General features: G+C 41.2%; 1 long non-coding RNA gene across 7 annotated transcripts in view; it reads left to right on the top strand.

The window, feature by feature from the left end:
* Positions 1 to 17,789, top strand: part of LOC310705843 — a 246,338-nt gene extending 228,549 nt beyond the window's left edge. For all 7 annotated transcript variants that reach the window (XR_014525478.1, XR_014525479.1, XR_014525480.1 and 4 more), the window contains one exon: positions 16,319 to 17,789. This is a non-coding gene — a long non-coding RNA (uncharacterized lncRNA). The remainder of the gene's footprint in view (positions 1 to 16,318) is intronic.
* The last annotated feature ends 4,069 nt before the right edge of the window (positions 17,790 to 21,858 follow it).

The raw sequence follows: 21,858 nt of genomic DNA, 5'->3' as shown, positions 1-21,858 counted from the left end.
AGAAACAAAAATGTCTTTTATCGCTTCTGGAAATTGCAGATAGTGGGCGCCTGTTGTATTTCAACAGGATCGCTGTTCCACAGAATAGTGGCAGCCACACTAAAAGCTCTGTTCTGAGGGACTGCAGAGTGGGCTTCTGAGATCTTTGGGAATTGCAGCGATCTGCTGGTTGTATAAGAGATAAGGCAGTCTCTCAAGTAACCTGATCATGAGATGTGTAGGGCCTAACTGAACTTGTCCTGGTAGCAAACTGGCAGCCAGTGCAAATCACACAAACAATGTGTTATATTGGCAGTAGTTTGATTATCAGGGACCATGCAGGCCCTGGATTGGTCAGCCTTAATGTTGATGGGAACTGGAGTCCAACAACATCTGGGTGGCCACAGTTTTGCCACCCTGCTTTAGACAGAGGAGTGTCCCCTGTAAAATTGGGTACACAGCTACCCTATTTTGCTTCCTTCAAATTTAACTTTGTATGTCAATTTTAAATATACTGTAACTAGTATTCGGATAAAAACCTCCAACAATGAATACAGCCATATCCTGAATAAAAATACTCAGAAGAATTGTTTAGGAACACTATTCCTCTGTTGCATAATGCCTATTGTTAGAACAAATCTTCATATTCTTCTATTTCACACACACAATTTAATTCATTGTATATGTCATTTCCTAAAACAAATATACGAGAATGCTATATATATAACATTATATATATATATATATATATACGTGTGTGTGTGTGTATAAACACAAAACATTATAAATTGCATTTATACATTTATTCATAAAATATTTTCTATTGCATTTAAAAGCTGTATTTTCCTCATTCATATCTTAAGAATTTAGCAGTTCACTTACTATTATCAGGTTTAAGTTGCATTAATTCTGTTGAAATCAGTAGAGCTAATTAGATTTATGTGGCTGCACGTAAACATGCCCGAACACACACCCAGGTATATCAATTTAACTACATTGTAGCATGGGCCTCAGGCTGTTTGTTTTGTCTGGCCAATTTTAGTCATTTATATTTTTAGAGTGAGTCCAATATACAGTGGTACCTCTAGTTAGGAAGTTAATTCGTTCCGGAGGTCCGTTCTTAACCTGAAACTGTTCTTAACTAGAGGCGTGCTTTCGCTAATGGGGCCTCTTGTTGCCGCTGCGCTGCTGGCACACGATTTCCATTCTCATCCTGGGGCAAAGTTCTCAACTTGAGGTAACTCTTCCAGGTTAGTGGAGTTTGTAACCTGAGGCGTTTGTAACCTGAGGCGTTTGTAACCGGAGGCGTTTGTAACTCGAGGTACCACTGTGTGCATGAAACCACTCGGAGAGAATCAAGCATTCCGTTATTTGGGGTGGGGTGGGGGGATTAAACTACAGGTTGTGTGCCTTCACCATTTGTTTTTATTTACATCCCAAAGAAGCTGCTAATTTCTTTTTGTGGTTTCCTTTGTAAAAAATATATGGTGCATTGTAATAAATTTATCATGTGAAATTTAAGATAGAATCAAAGAATTGTAGAGTTGGGTTGGGGCCGCAGGGGTTATCTAGTCTACCCTCTGCAATGCAGCGATCTTTACCCAGCATGGGGCTCAAACCCATGACCCTGAGATTAAGAGTCTCATGCTTTACTTACAGAACATGCAGGTTTTGGGACACCACATGTTGCCACTGTGGGAAGACTGGGCACGTTGGTCGAGTCTGCTGCTCCAAGACCTGCGGAGCATGACCCAAGCAACATGTCCACGAGGCCTACATAGAGGACCTCTTCAACTTCCCTCCCCGGGGTCCAATAAGCTTAGGGTACAACTCAAGATAGAGGGAACCCCATGCACTACGGAGTTGGATACCGGCTCATCCTACTCCATAATATCTGCTAAGACTCTGAAAGAGCTTGCCCTAATGGAGGTCCTCCTCTCTGCTGGGCCCCCATAGTGCTGCAGAGAAAAAGAATCCAGCTAAAGGGGATGGGCACCTTCAAGGTCCAGTTTAAAAAGTACACCAAGAATTTGAACCTCATCATAACTGAAGGCCCATTCACTAGCCTTCTAGGCCTAGTATGGTTCGGGCCGTTAGGTTTAGGTATTTCAGGGCTTAATCAGATTTCCCCAGGGGCAGATTTTGAATCAATCTGCCAGGAGTTTCCATCAGTCTTGGGCCTGTACAGCGGACCCCCGATTTCCCTATGGGTTAACCCCATGGTACAACCCATTCGGGTCAAGACCCATAGAGTTCCGTTTGCACTTAAACCCAAGATCGATGAGGAGCTTGATTGCTTAGTCGCCCAAAGGGTCTTAGAGCTGGTAGCTTTGGGAACCTAGGAAACCCCAATCGTCACACCAGTTAAGCCGGACAGCTCAGTCTGTATCTGTGGCGATTACAAATGCACCCTGAACCGGGCCTTACAGGACCACACATACCTGGTTCCAGTGGTGAGCCACATGTTAGCAACCCTGGCTGGAGCCAAGATCTTCGGGAAGCTGGATTTAGCATAAGCTTATCAGCAGCTAACCGTTGACGAGGCCACCGCAGACGCCCAGACAATCGTGACTCATAGGGGTGCTTTGATGGTCAAACGCCTACAGTTTGGAGTTAGCGTGGCCCCAGGGTTATTTCAGAGCCTAATGGACCATCTCCTTAAAGGCAGCCCTGGAGTCACGCCGTTTTTCGATGATGTGCTGATCGCCGCATCGTCAAGAGAGGACTTTTCCACCAGACTATGGATAGTGCTCCAACACTTCCAGAGGGCAGGGCTTAAGGTAAAATAGAAAAAGTGCCTGTTGGGAGTGAGCAGTGTGGATTTCTTGAGGTTCCGGGTTGACGCGGATGTCCTCCATCCAGCAGAGGACAAAGTGTGTGCCATTTGCGATGCCCCAGACCCAAAGAGCAAGGCAGAGTTACAAGTCTTCTTGGGACTTCTTAATTTTTACTACGCATTCCTGCCACACAAGGCAGCTGTAGCTGAGCCTTTGCACAGGCTTCTGGACAAAAAAGCACTGTGGGTCTGGGGCCCTCGATAGGCCACGGTGTTCCGAGGGGTCAAAGACTTGCTTGTGTCCAATTCAGTGTTGGTACACTTCGATGAAAAGCTCCCAGTGGTGCTGGCTTGCGACACTTCCCCTTATGGAGTGGGCACAGTACTGGGCCACCAGCTTCCAGATGGGAGGGAAGTCCCAGTGGCTTACTTCTCCCAAACTCTCACATCGGTGGAGCACAACTACTCCCAGATCGACAGGGTTTGGCAATAGTTAAGGAAGTCAAAAAGTTTCATGACTTCCTTTATGGTTGGCCTTTCACTTTCGTTACTGACCACAAGCCACTCCTGGGACTGTTTGCACAAGACCGCCAGACACCCCAGGTGCTTTCGCCACAAGTATTGTGCTGGTCCATTTTACTGGCCAGTTACCAATACTCTCTACAGCACTGACCCGGGAAAGCCATGGGTCACGCAGATGCACCAGCCGCTTGCTGTTGTCGGAGAGCGGCCCTGACCCTGCTCCTTCCCACCAGATCCTGCGGCTGGAAGACTTACCAGACCAGCCCTTGCATGTGAAGGACATTGCCGCCAAAACCACGAAGGAGAGGCTATTGTCCCATGTCTTGGACTGGGAAGCCGGGTCCAGAATTTTCATGCTACACAGCCCGCAAATACGAGCTGTCTACTCCCCGAGGGTGCATGTTATGCAATAGCCATGTCATACCCCCCCCCCATTAAGGATAAAAGTCTTAGAAGGGCTGCATGTGTCTCACCCGGGGATTGTCTGGATGAAGGCATTGGCCTGTAGCTATGTGTGGTGGCCAATCATAGATGTGGAGATAGAGGGCTGGGTGAAACATTGCGAGCCCTGCCAGGTCTCCCGGCTGGATCCACCCAAGGCACCAGTACAGTCCTGGGAGTCCACACAGTCCCCATTGTCCCGGGTGCATGTGGATTTCACGGGGCCTTTTCAGGACCAACACTTCCTAATAGTGGTCGATTCTCAGTCCAAGTGGCTCAAGTTGGTGCCGACCTCAACCGTGTCTGCTAGAGTGACTATAAACACACTCAGGAAGCTATTTGCGACACACGGCTTGCCAGACACACTGGTGAGTGATAATGGGACCGCTTTTACTTTGGTGGAATTCAAAGAATTTGTAACCAAGAATGGAATCCACCACATTCGTTCTGCTCCTTTTCACCTGGCCACTAACGGCCAAGCTGAACGCATGGTCCATACTACCAAAGATGCGCTTAGGTGCATAGTGCATGGAGACTGGACTCTCCAGTTAGTGGAGTTCTTATTGGCCCAACACATCACCCCAAGCACAGTGACCGGCCAGAGCCCGGCGGAGTTGCTTATGGGAAGGAGGCTCACTACCCTCCTTGATCGTATGCACCCCGACCAGGCTCTTGAGCAACAGCCATCCACTGTGGTACGGGGGGCTCCAAGAGGGTTCTCCTCGGGGAACACTGTTTACATCCGAAACTATGGGCCTGGACAGAGTTGGTTCCCTGGTACCATTGCCTGCTGTACAGGTCCGGTTTCCTACGAGGTAGGGTTGGTGGGGGGACTGGTTTGGAAGAGACACCTCGACCAGATCAGAACCAGGGCACTTCCGAACACAGAACTTGAAGCAGAACCAGAGGACAGAGAAATGGGTACTTTAGGAGATTCTGTGCCCAGGCCAGGGTGGGAACCAGATGGGTTGCTGGTGACTGAGTTACCCCGACAGGGCAACTTCAGGCCAGAATCATCCGTGGCTCCATCGCCAGTGACCCCTTCAAAGCCGGCCTCGCTGACTGCCCCACTCAGTCCGCGGGTACCGGAGGAACCTCCTGGGTGACCCACTCGGGCACAGGAACCATGACGGTCCCAGTGGGAGTGGAAAAAGCCGGCACACCTTGATGACTATGTTTGTTCCTTTTGTTAGGAAGTTGGGGGGAGGAGTGTTATGTATTGGGTTTAACACATTTTATGTTACAAGGCGTGTTCTAACCAATCGTATAAGCGTTGGTAAACTAACGTTCTAATGGCAAGTAAGCACATGCACTTTCAACTGTCAATGGTCAGTTCATGCTCTGGTTCATTATTCTGTTGTCCAGTCACTGCCTTGGGCTTCTGACTTTTTCCAAACATTTAACGCCTTCATTTGCAAGGAATTGTAGAAAACAAAGTGGCACTAATAAAGAAAACTTCCAGGGTGGCAACAGAAAGCAAACTAAAAATGCTTTTGCAGCTCATCAAAGCAATCCATCAGTATCAGGTTACAGGAAAACTGGTACTATTAACAGTAATCCTTCTAGCTGGTTAATTGGTTCAGCAACTTCCATGCACATGATGTGTGATGGTAATTCCCCCTGCCCAAGAGTTAATGATAACTAATCACAGGCAGCTACAGGAGAGCTATGAGATTCAGGTGAGGGTCAGATGCCTTGTCAATCCCAGCAGGTATTTAAGAGGACGACCCGGCCTTCCCAGCAGAAAAGTTATACAAGCAGAAAAGTTGTTTTCATTCTGTTATGTATTGGGTTTAACACATTTTATGTTACATGGCGCGTTCTAACCAGCCTGCACCAAAGAAATCACGCACCCACTGTTGCGTGGGGCCACTTTGGTTACAAAGCATGGATCCACATGGATTCTCAGGATTTTTGCATTGGGCTACCCCAAACTCACCGTCAAATCACATGTCTGTGGCCACATCATGAACCACAAAAATCATACATCTACTGTTTCGTTCAAAATATTTTGTTTCTTGTTTTCCTCCTCTAAAAACTAGGTGCGTCTTGTGGTCAGGTGCATCTTATGGAGCAAAAAATACGGTAACTATGTGGAAAGTGATTTCATAGGGCAAGCCAATCATGTAAAGCAGCTTGCAACATTGTTACATTTAAGGTAGCCATTCTGCCTCTGTTTTCCTCCATCTCCTGTGTGCCCCTGTGCCCCCTAAACACATTATTATTTCCCCACCCCTCCAGAGCAGATTGTAGGGGCATGGAGAGAGGAGAATAGAAAATGTCTGACACACAACAACTTAGCTGAATGCTGCCCATAATGTTTTTTTATTACATTCATTGCCTCACCCCCAAGTAGTCAAATTTTGATTTCAAAAAGCAGATTATTTATTTGAAGGATTTTTACCCCACTCTTCAGTCAAAAAAGGTCTCTCAGGTTGACTCTAAAAGATCAGTTAAACAATTTGTTCAAATTAGGACATGAAATAGCCAAATTGTGGTATTTTGCAAATTTGGCTTCAGCTCAGTTTATACCCAAATTATTTTCTCCTCTTCTCTGACCCTGTGCTGCCCCTCATTTGTGGCAATTAATGGATTGGTGCCTCCCTCTTTCACACAATTCACCACCAAATAGTTAAATCACATGAAAAAACTGCACCACACAAGTGTCTGCCTGTTTGAACTACTTCATTAAAATTAAAACTACTTCTTCTGAAGAAGTGTGCATGCACACGAAAGCTCATACCAAGAACTAACTTAGTTGGTCTTTAAGGTGCTATTGGAAGGAATTTTTTTATTTTGACTATGGCAGACCAACACGGCTACCTATCTACTACTGATTCATTAAAATGGCTTGGCTTGGGGGTCCCAGTCCCTAGTCTCTAGTCTGCCGCTGTATGAAAGAGTTGGGAAAATAAAATTTATCTCTAACCCAGAAATGCTGATATTGGTAGCCAGAATTCATTTTAAGGATTTTCTACCGAGATAAAAATATTTTAGAAAATACTCAACTGTGGGTACGTAATTTGCAAAACTTGAATGTGGAGGAAACTAAAACTCTCAGGAAACAGCAGCTTGAACTAGAAGTGACAGCTGCATTTTCACCCTCTTAAAAGTATAACTATATATTTCAGATTATTTCAGTTTCCAGAGGGAGAGATTCTGATTTTGACAAAACAAGGGATGATTCGTGCCATTATATGTAGATTCTGCAGGCATTGAAGCTGATCTTCACTGTTGGTTGAGTTTATTTAAAGAGCTTTTCTAGTCACCTTTGATCCTTAGTGATTTCTCCAGATGCACAGAAGTGAACAATGTAAAAATCTTGCTGCTTCAGCAGAACAAAATCCAGCTGGCAGGGAAGTGAATCTGCAAGTCATTGGTTACAGCTGTGTTTCGATTTATGTGATGGTTGAAAAAATAAATTACCAGATTAAATGGCTAAAAGAAGACTCTTTGTTTAGCCCTTGTGTAGGGAATGAAAGTGTTTATAGTGCTGTTTTATACACAGCCGTTGCAAAGTAAGCTGGACAAATAGGCTTATTCAAAACTTCCCTAAAATGTTGTACATTCAGTTTTATTTCTTCACAAGAAACTGCATGCTTTAGAATACTGTTGTCAGCCTGCAAATGTTTAAAAGGTCTTCTGCCTTTGAGAGTGTCAGCCGACTTTCTGTCTTTTTGGACTTTGTAGTTTATCAGTGGGAGACCATTTCTGCCAGTTTAACTCTTAAGTGTGCCAAATGCATCTTTGACATACCTAGAGTTATAGGCAGAAGCTATGTCAAACTGATACCCTTCTAATGGCTTTATGTTCAAGATCTGTGTTCCATTTGTTCTTTTTAATATACAAGTATTGTGGCAGCTGTAGACCTGATACATTCCAGTGTAATGTGCACCTTGTGCCAGGAAATAATGTTGAGCATCATGTTTTTATATTACAAGTTATGTGTGTCTACATGGCTATGTAAAAACACCATCCCAAAAGAAAACTACGATGGAAGGCTGAAGTCAGTGGCAACTTTATAGGGTGCGGCTTTGTAATTTGGCTATGAAATCTTGGCTCTGATTAACTTGGGGTCATCATGCCATTTACTGAACTAGAATCTCATCCATTATTATATATACAGTTATACTAACTGCTTATATTCTTTTGAAAACTAATTACCCAAGAGATATTGAGAAAGCAGTATACAGTGCTACCTCGGGTTACATACGCTTCAGGTTACATATGCTTCAGGTTACAGACTCCGCTAACCCAGAAATAGTACCTCGGGTTAAGAACTTTGCTTCAGGATGAGAACAGAAATCGTGCTCCGGTGGCAGCAGGAGGCGGCATTAGCTAAAGTGGTGCTTCAGGTTAAGAACAGTTTCAGGTTAAGAACGGATCTCCGGTACTTAACCCAAGGTACCACTTTATTTACCCTCCTGGAACACCCTTCCTACCTCCAAAACAGTTACCTTTAAACGTGTACTGTCTCACAAATTAAAACATTTCATAATGCTATAAATATGCATTTAACTTAATTATGAGTGTGGGAAAAATACACTGAAAAGGGTGTGCATAATTTGAAGCCTTGTAGTTCTTACTGCAACAGATGTGGAATACAGCAGATTTTGTTTCCTTTAATAATCTGTTTGGTGCTGTTTTATAACAATTATTACACGGAGACAATTAGTTTCATTTCACAGCGATAAAACTGTCAGTGGCTGGGGGTTGATTGGATTTACATTTTAACCAATAAGGCATATTTCAAAAATAAGTGCCCAAATAAATATTGAAAACAATGATGGTAATTGTATGTTGCAACTGTTATTCTATCGAACCTAATTACTTTTCAAAATACATTTTACACAGCTCTTTTCCAAAGGCTATCTTTTATCCTTCACTGACTCCTGCAAAATGCTGATGTTAAGGAGAGTTAAATACCAGCACAAGAGCTCTGTTCCAAGTCAAAAATGAAATCCAGCGTGCTGGCCAAGTTCCATTGTAAACCACCCTAAGAAAGACCAGAGAAGCGCTTACAATATTGTTAATGGAATATTTCCCCTTTTATTTTCCTCAGTAGCATTATTGCATTAAGAACCGTGTGACAGAAAACCATGGAGATGCAGAATAAATAACCATAATGTATCAAAAGCAGACAAAGGTGTGATTGATCTGTCTGGAATTGGCAGACTCTTTCGCTGTGTCAGGCTGTTTCTTTGATCAATGAAGGTATAGCCTCTGACCCTTAAAATCAATGGAATTGATTGAAAGGGAAAAGAGAGTAAACCATGAGAATGCAGGATGGGCTTTAACCTTCACTGTGTAGAAAGGTTTGAAATATTAATTTTATGCATGTACTTAATACCTAAAACATTATGTATGATTGTTTAAAGCATTCCCTTGGTCTTAGTAAAGGAACTAGCCTTCTAACAAAGCTATAGATTGTGATTACAATCTTCAGTATTTCCGCCCTTACAGAGCATTGTTTGTAAAATATTTGTGCTTCTACCCTCACAAATAAGATGGCATTTTGCTGCTTTTGGAGATGGATCATGCAGATGTTTCTGAATACAGAAACACCATAATCTCTCACCCTTCCTTTGTAAGCTTCTTGTGAGCATACCTGTCTTCACTGCAGCACCAGCAATACAAAATAGTCCCTATACAACCTCATGCTTTTGAATTTTGTAAGGAAGTGGAAACAAATAAATAAGAAATATACAAAGGTTTGAGAAACCTTTGTTCAAAACATGTAAAAGAAGGAACCGTCTTTGCCTGACAACTTGCTGTACTACATTCTCAGAAAATACTGTAGCAGACATTTTTAGTATATGAAAGTTAGAGATTTTAAAGAGACAAAGGAATAATAAGGCATTTTATAAATATACTCTACTGCTGAAATTTATGCAATAGCATTGTGATCAGCAATAATTCATTTCAAGTACAAACACTGATGTTTTCCATCCTCATTAAACAATCAATTTCTTTATTATTGATATATTGTATCATGTTTTTGTACCATGCCATTTTTTCAGATGAGATTTAAAATAATCAAAGAAGAATATATATATGCATTGAACAATGAAAAGAGAATACATAAAAACATTCAAAGCTAGCACACCATTTCACCTCAATAGAATGTTGTTTAACAAAAGCATTCAAGGTTGTCTTTTGGTTGGTTGGGAGATTAAGATTGTCACAAATAATGATGGATCCTTTAATTTGCATATGTTGGTATTAAACAAGAATTAACACAGTGATATTTAAAGTAATTTAGACTACATTTATTTGAGCTATGCTAATTGAAAGAAAACAAAAGGAAAAATGAAGTAAAAAATAAAGTAAAACAGCTTCCTCTTGTGTGAAGAATTTTCTTCCACACATGTACAGGAGTCATTAGATCACTGATATACCTGTTTGAACAATTGTTTTCTGTTATGTTTCATCTCCACAATTTCACATGACTTGAGTGTGTTGTGTGCATGTTTAACCTGCAACGGTAAAGATAGAAAAATCAGAGAACCCAAGAGAAGAATAGGAGTAGGACAAAAGTGTCAACATGGGCAAACTGAACAAATTTTCCCCCTCAGTCATCTCAAGCCATGATTCTTTCAAAGCATGTATTACCTTGTTCCGCAGAATAATGATGCATTTTAAGAACAGTCAGGCAACGAATTAGCATGCATACACATTCAATGACTCACTCTTTCTAAATTATAAATCTCTATTTGATCCTCATAAAGGTAAGATACTTAGTCATCTTTTTAAATTAATATTTTTTTCTACATAGCTTCTTAAAAGCAGACTACAAAAGTAAAATACTATATGTACTCAGTGTCTCTTGCCATCAGTTTATTTGTACTGGCCCTGCATAATTTCTACTATAAAAGTCTTTCAAAGCATACATATTCTCAAAAGCCAAAGATCTCACATTTATAATTTCCTTTCTTAAAAAACCCCCCAGTCTTCAGCTCCAAGATAATGCATCTTTCTCATACTTTACTTTCTTTGCTATGGTATTTATTTCTTCAAAACCGGGAAAGAAAGAAAAAAAGATAATTGCACATAACCTTCAAATTTAAAGCCTATCCCACCGTTTCATGTATTCTGGCACCTGACAGCCTTCTATCTCGAGGTCTTTGTCACTCCTTCTTTCTAGACCCCCCATTTCAAAGAAGAGATGGAATATCACCTCTGTTTTGGTAGCTGCAGCAATGGCTGCTCTCATTTTGCCTCTTCATGTAGAAACTGTGTGTTTCTAGTCTAGCAGCCAGTGCTGTCCCCTTGTGGATGATGAGAACAATTTTGAGGCTTGCATATGTCATGCTGTTCGACAAGCTGAATGGTGTGCCTGTTAAGTTTTTCATCATCTTTATGAAATTCATACTCATTGAAATGCTATCCCCCCCCCCCTAAACTCTAAAGGACAGGACCATAGATTCATTCTCTGTCTCCTACCACTCTCAGTAGATCTCTTGCGAGCAAGGATATGAAATTGAACTCATTTGCTAGTGGTCATATGCTAGCAGTCATGTTGTCAATCTAGACTAATTTGTAACTGCGAAACTGAATGTGCTACTTGGCAAATGAATATTTTCTAAACACACAGTTTTCTTATTACCTTACATGAACTCCACACACACACACACACACACACACACACGGCATAGAATAATTACCACAGACATTTGCACTTATGTAATCCTATTTGCTGTCAATAAAGCAATAAAACAGTTTTCCAGCCATGTTCCTAACCATGTTTATTTGTAAATAAGTGCCATTGAAATAATGAATTTAATCCCAATAACTATACTTAGGTTTGCAGCTTATTTCAGGCAGTATTGTCTGTATATAAGCCACAGCTCAAGAACACCATGTCTAAGAATATGTATGTATGTATGTATGTATGTATGTATAGATACACACAGAGAGACAGAGAGAGAGTGTGTGTGTATCTTTAAATCCTATCACTTTGGTGCAATTTATTTCAGTTAGGCTGCAATCCTATCCATACTTTCCTGGGCCTTAGCCCTTCATGATATTAGCCACAATCAAGGGGAAGGTAAGTTCATTGAAACCCAATGAGACAACCATACAATGGAAGGCTTCCAGTGCTATTTTTCTATTCATTTCAGTGTCCACTGGCCATTGCTACCCCTTAGGCCTAATACTTAGATGTGAAAGGCCCGAATCCAGGCTTAGATATGGTCAGTCATGGCTGACTATTGATTCCAGCGTGTCCACACTAAACATGTCTTAGTCTGGAGCTAACCCATTGTCTTATATAGTCTGGATCCAACCCATTGTACCAGCATCCTAGTGCAGGTATGGTCTTAAAATCAGTTCCATTGCTTTGTGGATGTATAAGGGGAGTTTAATTAAGAGGCTTGTGAAGGACAAGACATAATGATGGAGGAAGTTGAGTTAATAGAAATAATTTGTTCAATGTACTGCATATGCACCACGATCCCATCTGAGATTCGTTTTCCTCACTAAGAATATGACAGCATTTATATAGCAAAGGTAGAAATGCATGCGAGGAATTTATTTTTGTTTCTGTCCAATAATAATACCCACAATTACTTCCCACAACATTAAATGTGATCATGAAATATGGCCATCAAGTGCTGAATCTTCTATAATATCTAAAGGTTCATCTTTCCCCCTAGGGGTTCATAACATAAAATATACTTGCCATGTATGTACAAAGGGAACTGTAGGGTTTGTTTATTTATTTTCTTCTGAAAGGAATATTCAGTGAAAAACAAATGCTGCTGTTATTTACTAAAGTCTTTAAGCAGAGATGCTGTGACTTATGAACTGAACAGATCCCCAAATGGTCAATGGTTGGAAATATATTTTTCAAATAAGTTGCTCAGTCAAACCGTTTTGCGTAGAACATGTGGATGTCCTTGTGTCAAAGTCCTGCACAAAGTGGATGAAAGTTAGAGGGAAATATTATTTTATACATGTTCAATGGAGAGCAGTGACTGGCTCCAGTCTAATTCTGCAAGTCCCTTCACATTTGTCATCTTCAAAGAAATTGCTGTTTAATGTTAGCAACATTCTTTGATCCACCCTGGCTTTTCCACAGGCATAATCACAGTCATATCTATATAAATGAAGAGACATATGGGAAAGAAGGTGTGTTAACTCAACATTACTAGTTCACCACACTTTCATGGCAGCATTATTAACAAAACTTAAAAAAGAAAAAAGCCTGCTCGTGCTCCCCTTTATAAAGTAAGGTGACTGAGCACTTAGGGATGACCAAGGGTTAATTATTAGAAAACTGGAATCGGGGAAAACCTTAAACCTGGGTCTGTGACAGCTGTAATTGAGCTGATTGATTACGACATCTCAGCTATTGATTTAATCTAGTCTGCATTCCCCACTGGCTCTAAAGGTGCCCCCAGATGAAGTCCTGAGCACTTGAACCTGGATATTCTCCCAAGTCACAGCCCGGGTATAAAATTACAAAATGTTTAGCCATTTTCTTCCTTGTTTGCTTCATGCTTTTTATTCAAGCGCTTCTAAATACTCTGTAGATGAATATTTTTAACCGCTGATGAGTTGAGATATCTTGTAGTTTGCAGGACGCACCACTCACTTGTAAACATAGTAACCTGCCCCGCCCCTTGACAGCAATACAGCAGTTTACTAGGGTAAGAAAAGGGGCAGACCAAAGATGCTGGAAGGAGCAACCAAAAAAGAAAGTAGTAATAAAAGTAAAATAAAAAATAATAATGATGAATTCTAGCAAAAGTAGACCCACAAGCTCAATTTGATGCATATTACTCCAAGGAAGTCTCACTGTGTTCCGTGAGGTTTATTCCTACCAATGTGCCTAGGAATAAGCCCCACTGTCACATTAAGGCTTAATTCTGAGTAAACATCTATAGGTTTGCAATGGCCAATCTAATATATGCGCAGCTTTAGGAAGTCAGTATAGGTCGCAGACAGTTGATAGCAGTACATAGTCACACTGTAGGTGTTGTAAACCAGTTAATTGAATGCCATAATCCTGTCATTTTTATCAGTTTTCCAAATCTGATTTCAATCCTTCATTTGTTGGGCTATGTCTGGTGTGGTTTCATGCCTTGCAAATTTTTGTGGTCTTGCCTGCCTTTTTGTCTGTTGTTGTTGTTGTTGTTGTTGTTGTTGTTGTTGTTGTTTTACCCCACCCATCTGGCTGGGGTTTCCCAGCCACTCTGGGGAACTGCTTCTTAACTATCTTTCTTGGGGTGGGGGTTCAAAGTGTTGATGGTATTAATTGATGCACAATCTTCTTTAGGGGTCATATACTAACGCTTGCTTCTTTTCTCTGTTGTAGTTTTTCGTATTTTAATGTGAATGTTGTGCAGATTGAGGCCCTTCATGCTGCCTGTCCACTTAGCTTGCCCAGTCCCTACTTTAGTTGGCACTGCATGCTGGGATCTGCCTGTTTGCTGAAAGCTAAGAGACTTTTTCCTCTTGGGGACAGAGTACTGTACTCTGTTTCTTACATGAATTCTGTACTTTAAATCATATTGACATAGTGTTCCTTTTTCACAGAACTAAGTGCACAACACATATTTAAAATTTACCAAGTGTTAAGACAGAGCAAGTCAAAGCACATTAAATAACTGCATTATGAAACTAGCATGGCAAACATTTTCTGCATCTCAGCTAGTAAACCTTTTGCTGAGATTTACAGAATATCTGTGGTCAAATAGCTCCATATGTATGTTGATAGATATACAATGATAAATAATGCTCGAATAAAAATAGCCTGCACCATTGTAGTGCTTTTGTGCAATACAGTATAGCTGTTATTCTTTTGTTCTCTTTCTCCCTCCCTCCCTCCCTCTCTCACACATACACACACAGAGGCAGACACTCAGTCACTTTGTTTTTTGAAGTCTAGAACTGCCCCTTCCTATTACAGATTTTAAACCCAGAAGCTTTCTGCTTTATCATCATATTAGTGACTCGGAATCAGGCAGTAATTTGGAGGGGCGGGGGAATAAATCACCATTCCTATTAGGTGACAGCCTGACTCGTTTTTTTCTATTTTTTTAATGCAGAGATTCTCATTAGGATGAAAATTATTAATTTGCATTAGTTTTGTTTAAAATACCGAGATGAAACGTTGCAACCTTGTAGCTTGGGAGAGAGGTGATGTGCACACTGGAAGAATCGTTTCCACTCATGAATTCAGCACAGGGGAAAGGCGGCGGGTGGGGTGGGGGGGGGAATGAAGGCGTAGAATAAATTCTAAGTCTGTTAAAGAATTGCTGGCATTATTTCTCCTTACATCACGTGTGTGTGAGAGCCGAGCTTGTCTGCTCTTCCTGAGGCAGAAGACCGAGGATGAACGTCTGTGCACAGTCTGTTTCCACAACTGCATTTGGAGATCTGTCTTATTGATTAGGGGGGAGAAAGGGGTGGGAATAGGACGGGGAGGGGAGGGGAGGACCGTCAGGCTCCTGGCTTATTGCAGCTCAAGACATTTTCTTCCGGAAAGATGTCAAACAACTGAGATACAGCTACAGAGGAAGTAGAAAGGTGGGAAAAATAAGAAGAGGGACCTGTTTAGAAGAAATGAAGGCATTTCTTATGAGTGTACTGGGGCTGCTGCTGCTGCTTCTTTTTTCCCCTTCTCCTCCTTCCTCTTGCAACATCTGACCCGCAAGGCTGGAGTCACAGCGTCATGCAAATGTTGCAGCCCAGCAGGTCTGGCAGAGGGCGGATGCTGGAGAGAGAGTTAATGTAAATGACGAGTGCAGGGAAAAATCCAGCCGCTGCCACCCCCTCCACATGCAGCCGCTCTGAGTCAGCATCCGACGTTTCGCCTTGCCTTTGTGTGCGCGCGTGTGTGTGCGTGTTTTGTCTGTGCAGCTGCGTGTGCATGTCTGTCTGAGTGTATGTAAGTGAGCATGTCCGTCTGAGTGTGTGTGTGCGCGCGCGCCCGCACGCGCGCGCGCATATTCATGGGAGGTAAAACCCAGTCAGTCAGTGAGAAGCAAAGGTACGTTGGAGAGCAGCTGAAATCTGACTGATTTCCATCTACTGAGCATCAGATGTATTCCCTAAGGAGGATGGGTCTATGTGATGGGGGGGGGGGGGCGGTGTAATTATGTTAATGTCATATTTACAGAGGGGCTAGATTTTTCTTCCTAATTTCTTGGTTTGGAAGCTATGGTCAAAAATTGCTTTGGAAAATCATCTTACAGTTCTAACAAAAAGCATGATAATTAATTTTTTCCCCAAATGTCTAAAAATTACGGGGCTTCTGGTGATTTGTTTAACTCTTTCGTGCCTGAGGCATAACAGTTCGAAGTCTACTGCAGAGCAAATGACAAAGAAAGGGTTTGATTGTGACATGATATTCTTTCCTCGATCAAAATCTTTAAAGTACTCCAACATGTACTGAATCTAGAAGTGACATTCCGTTAAATGGGGTGAGGGGCAAGGGATAATGAAACTACCTAGGAAGGAGGGGGTGTCAATTAATAAATATTTTCTTCCAGTTATTTTTGTGTGTGTAGTTTTATCAGCTTGTTCTGCAACTTGAGATACTAATTATTTTGATTACTGTTGTTTTCTCTCTCCACTTTCTTTTTCCCTTTAAAGCTGAGCTGCATCATGAAGAAAGACAGGAGTGAGTTATATACACCAGTCTCTGCCTCAGTGGCCAGGATCTTTATGGCTGCTGATTCTTTGGCTCTGGGTTCATCTGCCGAACATCATGGATCTGTTCCTAAAAGTAGACATTTTCTTTTCCATTCTACAATTGAGACTCAGATGCCGAAGGAGAGAGAGTGAATCTTTTCCGCATTGTTGTTGTGCCATTAAAAGTCTTGGACTTTAAAAGCAAAAAGTGATTGGGCAAAATACCTTCTTTCCCGCCTGCTAACTGTATGAAGAATATTTTTTGAAAGTTCAAATGTGGTTCAACCGACTCGGGACCAAGAATAACAAGTTAGCTCAAAGTCATTGTGTTCTGCAGTTTAGGATGTGGAAAGTAAATCTGCATTCAAAAGTCAGGTGCTTTTTCATATTAGTAGAGAGATACATATTCAATAAAAGAAAGAAGGGGGGAAACATAAATGATACCCAAAGGGCATTCTTGGTCTAAAATGGCTTTAAGGTGCAGAATGTTTTAGGGCCCACTGTAAATATGGTAGTGAAGTAAATATGGTATGCTGAACTGTTTAATCTTTGTCTAAGCCACTGGGAAAAATAGAAGGAGAGTGTTTAAAAGTCTGTTTGAAACAGATGTAACCTGTTTTTAGCTTCCTGTTCTTACTTCTTTTGCATGCACAACTTTGATAGCCTTTATAAATGGGAGGGTTTATTAAATAAATAAATAAATCTCAATAATATCTTGCTCATGCAACTGAAGGTCTGTTTTGTCAGTGTTAGTGGTGCCTCTTTTTGTTACATCTTCCGCACTTGCTGAGATACTTTCTAAAACAACAACAAAGCCCAATCTGATTAATTGAAGAAGAATTCGACTGGATCTTATCGGACTTTTCCTAGTCCCTGAGACCCTAACTTGTGAGGTTTTTTAGTAACAATCACAAGTCAGGCTCTTGGGACCTAGGCGGAGGGGAACCAGCAACTTTGGACTTTAATGATTAACTTTCCACGATATTAGCAGCATAAAAAGAGATATTTGTTGATGGGGGAGGCATGTGATGTTTTGGCCCACAGAGTAATGCATTGTGCAGAATAGAGATGGTGACGTGCTGTGTTACAGGTTCATATATTCAAACAGCTGTACTGTACTCTTTAATGTTTTGAATTAATGTTGGGCCTTCATTCAAGTGCTGGAGAATAAAGCATCCCTGTGATTAGATAATGAAACTGTGCTTGACTCGTTTGCCATTTCCACACTGAGGCCTAGCAAACCAGTATCTTCCCCCTCCCATCTATAAAGTTTTGATGCATTTTTTGTGTGTAGACAGGTATTTGCCTGTCCTGTCATTTTGTTCCAATGTTTTAAATGCTTTCATCTATGTTTCTCTGATTGTAACCAGCATCGCAGCATTCTATAGCACTTCCATAGTTTTACTATAACATAAAGCTAATATCAAATGTATTGTTTTCCCTTGTGATTATTTTACTCAAAACTAGTTAACACAATTTTGTTCTGTAAAGACATAGGTGCTTCACAAGTTGTTAGCATAGCAATGAAAAGAGCTAAAATATACTGGGATTGATTTCTTCACATACAGCTTTCATTTCCATATAGTCCTTGAGGCTTTTTCAATTTGCTGTATTATCTTTCCCATCCTCTACTGTGAAAAATTCAAACTTTGCAGTCTGAAACAAAGGCATTGCACATGACAAGCATTTAAACAATTCCCCATTTTGGATTATATTCCAGCTACAGCTGATTTCCCACCCCCCTGCCCCCAGTGTGTGGGAGGAACTGTTGTACTGTCAGCATCAACACTGTTATTACAATACATTGTTCTTATACTGCAGAATAATTGTATAGTCATTTTTTTAAAAAAAGTCACCGCCCCAAATGTTATAAATAAATAGGGTCTTGTTCCCTCCCCCCCTCCAAGGAAACATATTTTTGGCAAAGGCATGGCACATTCATTTTTTGGCAACAATAAGTTTTTGCAAATTCTTTTTTAATCACATGTTTATATACTTGATCCAGCTGTGATCTAGCAGTATTAAACTAAAGGACTATGTATGTAATCAGAAAGATGTCTCCAAATAAATAGTATTGCAGGCAAAACCAGTTCATCATAATAAATGTGTGGTGCTCATTTTGACACACACTAATTAAAGCTGAAATAATGTATATATTTCACTTGAATGAAGATTTTCCAGTTACAATAAGATAAATGGAAGGGCAGAAATCTTTATAATCTATCATTGCTCCTATGCAACCTCTGCTGGTTTGATTTTGGCCCAGTAAAATCCATAATAATACTATATGAATCCAGTTGATGTTACATTTGCACAAACAGTTGCTCTACCCACCTTTGAAGGAATACAGGAGCATAAATTCAATATGGTGCTCATAGGTTGGTTGAGAAGAACCATTGTTTCAGGCCAAAATAAGTCTAGCTGAGTTGTCCTCCAGTGTGAGCCAAAGAGTGAAGTTCATTAAGAAGGGGCTCTGTGGAGAGCACATGCATGTGCAAAAGGTCTTGGGTTCAGCCCCTGGCATCTAGGTAGATTTGGAAAAGACTGGAGAGCTGCCAGTCATTGTAGTGCTAACTAATGTTCTGACCTGGCTTAAGGCAATTTTCTGTGTTCCTACATAGGCGCCGACTCCATGGGGCCTGAGGGGGCCCGAGCCCCCTCAAAAATTTGTTTGGGGGGGCTCCGCCCCCCCAATAATCTCGGGCGCCCCTCCAGCAGAGCGCCACCGCCGCCCCTCCCCCAGCCCAAAATGCACAGGGTCGGGCTGCATGCCTCCTGCCCTCCCTCCCGAGCAAAAGCTCCACCCAATTTCCTTCGGAGCTGATTAATAGGCGCAGCACGCTCTTCCCTATTCGCTCACGAGGAGGCGGCGCCACTTTATCTGCATATTCATGAGCTTATTTATTATTCATGAGCTTTCGCGGGCTCCCCCAATATTTTTTATAAGTCGGCGCCCCTGTGTTCCTACATAAGAATAAATAAGTTGCAGCATATGATGCCCAGTGGTGTAAAAGAGGGGAAATTGGAGATGGGTGGCTGGTAGGAATGAACATCCCGGACATTTTTTTTCAAAGAAAGAGCTATAATTATTTACCAAAGTTATTGAGTCTTTTAGGGACCTCCCTTCCTCTAGCATGTGAAGGAGGTGATAATGAGGCTTCCAAGTTTTCTTGTGACAGATTCGCAGAGAGGAGGTTAAGACATGGGGAAGGGCTATAGCTCAGTGATAGAACATCTGCTTTGCATGCAGAAACCCCCAGGTTCCAATTCCTAAAGTCTCTAGGTAGGGCTAGAAACCACTCCAGGCTGAAATGCTGCAAAGCTGCTACTGGTCAGTGTAGATGATAATAAGCTAGATGGACCAATTTTCTGGCACTATATTTCCTATGTTCATATGCTCCTGGAGAATGAAGGAATAAATCAAACCAAACAGAGTTTGGGTACTTCTGATCTTTTCTTTGACAGGGTTCCTACTTCACACTGGCTGTTTAAACACTTGCCCATGTTTGCAAGTTTGCTCTTCTAAAATTTCCATTTCAGGCAATCCTTTGTTAAAGCTCATTGTGTTTTACAAGTTGGACCTAGGCAGTCATAAGTAAGCGCTGCTGAGTTCAGTGGAGTCTACTTCCAAGTAACTGTGCACTGGGTCAATGAATGTGTGAGAGTCCCTAATAAACTGGATATAGTGCTATGTACTGCTGCTATTAGGGTGCACATGTGTCAGGATATTTGTCCTTCCAGGATAGTTCTCCGGTATCGCAGGCAGTGGGGTTTTTTTGTTGGGTTTTTTTTTGGGGGGGGGCATTGTTTACTCACTGATTCTTTCAGCTGCAGATGCCAGGAATGAATCTTGGAGCTTTTGCACTCAAAGCATGTGTTATATCACTGAGTAATAAATGGATGGAACTCTGGCTGATCTTTTCAATAACAGCCAAAGTAGATACTTAGTAGATACTGCATCTCACAACAGATTTAAAAAAACAAGAACTTTATAATAACTTGCTTTCCGTGGATACAATATTCAATGGCCACACATGGAATTGCCCACAGGAGTTGCCCTTTCTTTCTTTCTTTCTTTCTTTCTTTCTTTCTTTCTCTTCCAGTAGAGAAGCAGGTCCATATATATTTGCATGTGTGTGGATATGGTAGTGTGGTGTGGTGATCCCACAAACTCTGGCAAGGGAATGTGACAAAATGCTCAGAGGATGAGTGAGTGGCACTTGTCTCATTGGGAAGATGGGTCCAGACTAGGGGGAAGGGCCTCCACATTTGTGGTTGTTGACTCTGGTGATTGTTGAGCACATTAGTACACATGATCCTACATTAGGAAGGTAACATACAAACCATCCCTAAGGATCTTTCTAGATCTCCACAGGAATGATATTGTTAGGAGCAGGAGTTTTTTTCAGTCAGAACTTGCCAGAACCTCTCAGGTGAGCACTGGTTATACGACACACAGCAGAGGAAAGAAACATTGGGGGGTTTTTGCCATTCAGCATTGTCAGAAATGGAAAGATACCTACATCTTCTTTTCCCATCACACCGAAATACAACTCAAGACTATAAGGATATGTGACATTATCATGTATTTACTGAATCCATCATATGGTCCAGAAATGTTTTTTTGTTTTTGTTTTGGTAATTCAAAGATTTGGCTAATCAGCAGCAAATTTGTTGATGAATTATAGGTAAACATGAATAGCTATGTGTATATGTGTCTTTTTCAATGTTTTTTTCTATCTGTGTAATATTGTACAGTACAATATGGTATAATCAGCTCCTGCTACAGCTAGTGACTCTATAAAAAAAGCAACCTCTTGCAGCACCAAGAGACACAATGATGTGTGATGCATACAAAAAAGGAGTGATATTAACAATTTGATGAATTCCTAGTTGGGAGACCAGATTGAGCCAGACGCATACATTAATGGCTGTCTTCTGCTGGTGTGAGCTGTGCTCAGTGCGGTGGAAATGAAAGATCACCTAGTCTCCCTGATACCAGCTTATTTGTACATTTTAATTTTAAAAAGGAAAACCATTGTTCTACATACATCTCTTAACCCTTCCATGGCTTTCTCTTCCCTCCTAGATTGTGTTCTAATCAACTTTCTGTTTTGAATGCTATTTAGCAATTTCCCAACAAACATCAGTCCAAACGATAAAAATAAAAATGAGAGGAATAGCAAGTGATCTTGTGTCTGTCATGTTCAGTTGGATTATGATTATTATGACAATCATGCTTTAAGTTTGAATTGTCATATGGATGCACCCATTTCCCCAAATGTCATTTTAAGTCATAACAACAACAACAACAACAACATAACAAGTTTCATATATTTCACAATATAAAATGCATTTACAGCACTTGCTTAGGATAACCTTGTTGAAGGTTTTTAATTAAACTCAGAAGTAAGTTTTATTGCATTCTGTAGGACTTACTCCGAAATCAGAGGGGTTGGGATTGGAGGCGGCAATTGAGTAAGACCCACTGAAGTCCCTAA

This window comes from Podarcis liolepis (assembly GCF_965112155.1).
Source record: "Podarcis liolepis genome assembly, chromosome: 4".
In the NCBI taxonomy this organism is placed as follows: domain Eukaryota; kingdom Metazoa; phylum Chordata; class Lepidosauria; order Squamata; family Lacertidae; genus Podarcis; species Podarcis liolepis.
Note: the sequence above shows the minus strand (reverse complement) of the source record. Positions and strands in the feature narration are given on the sequence as shown.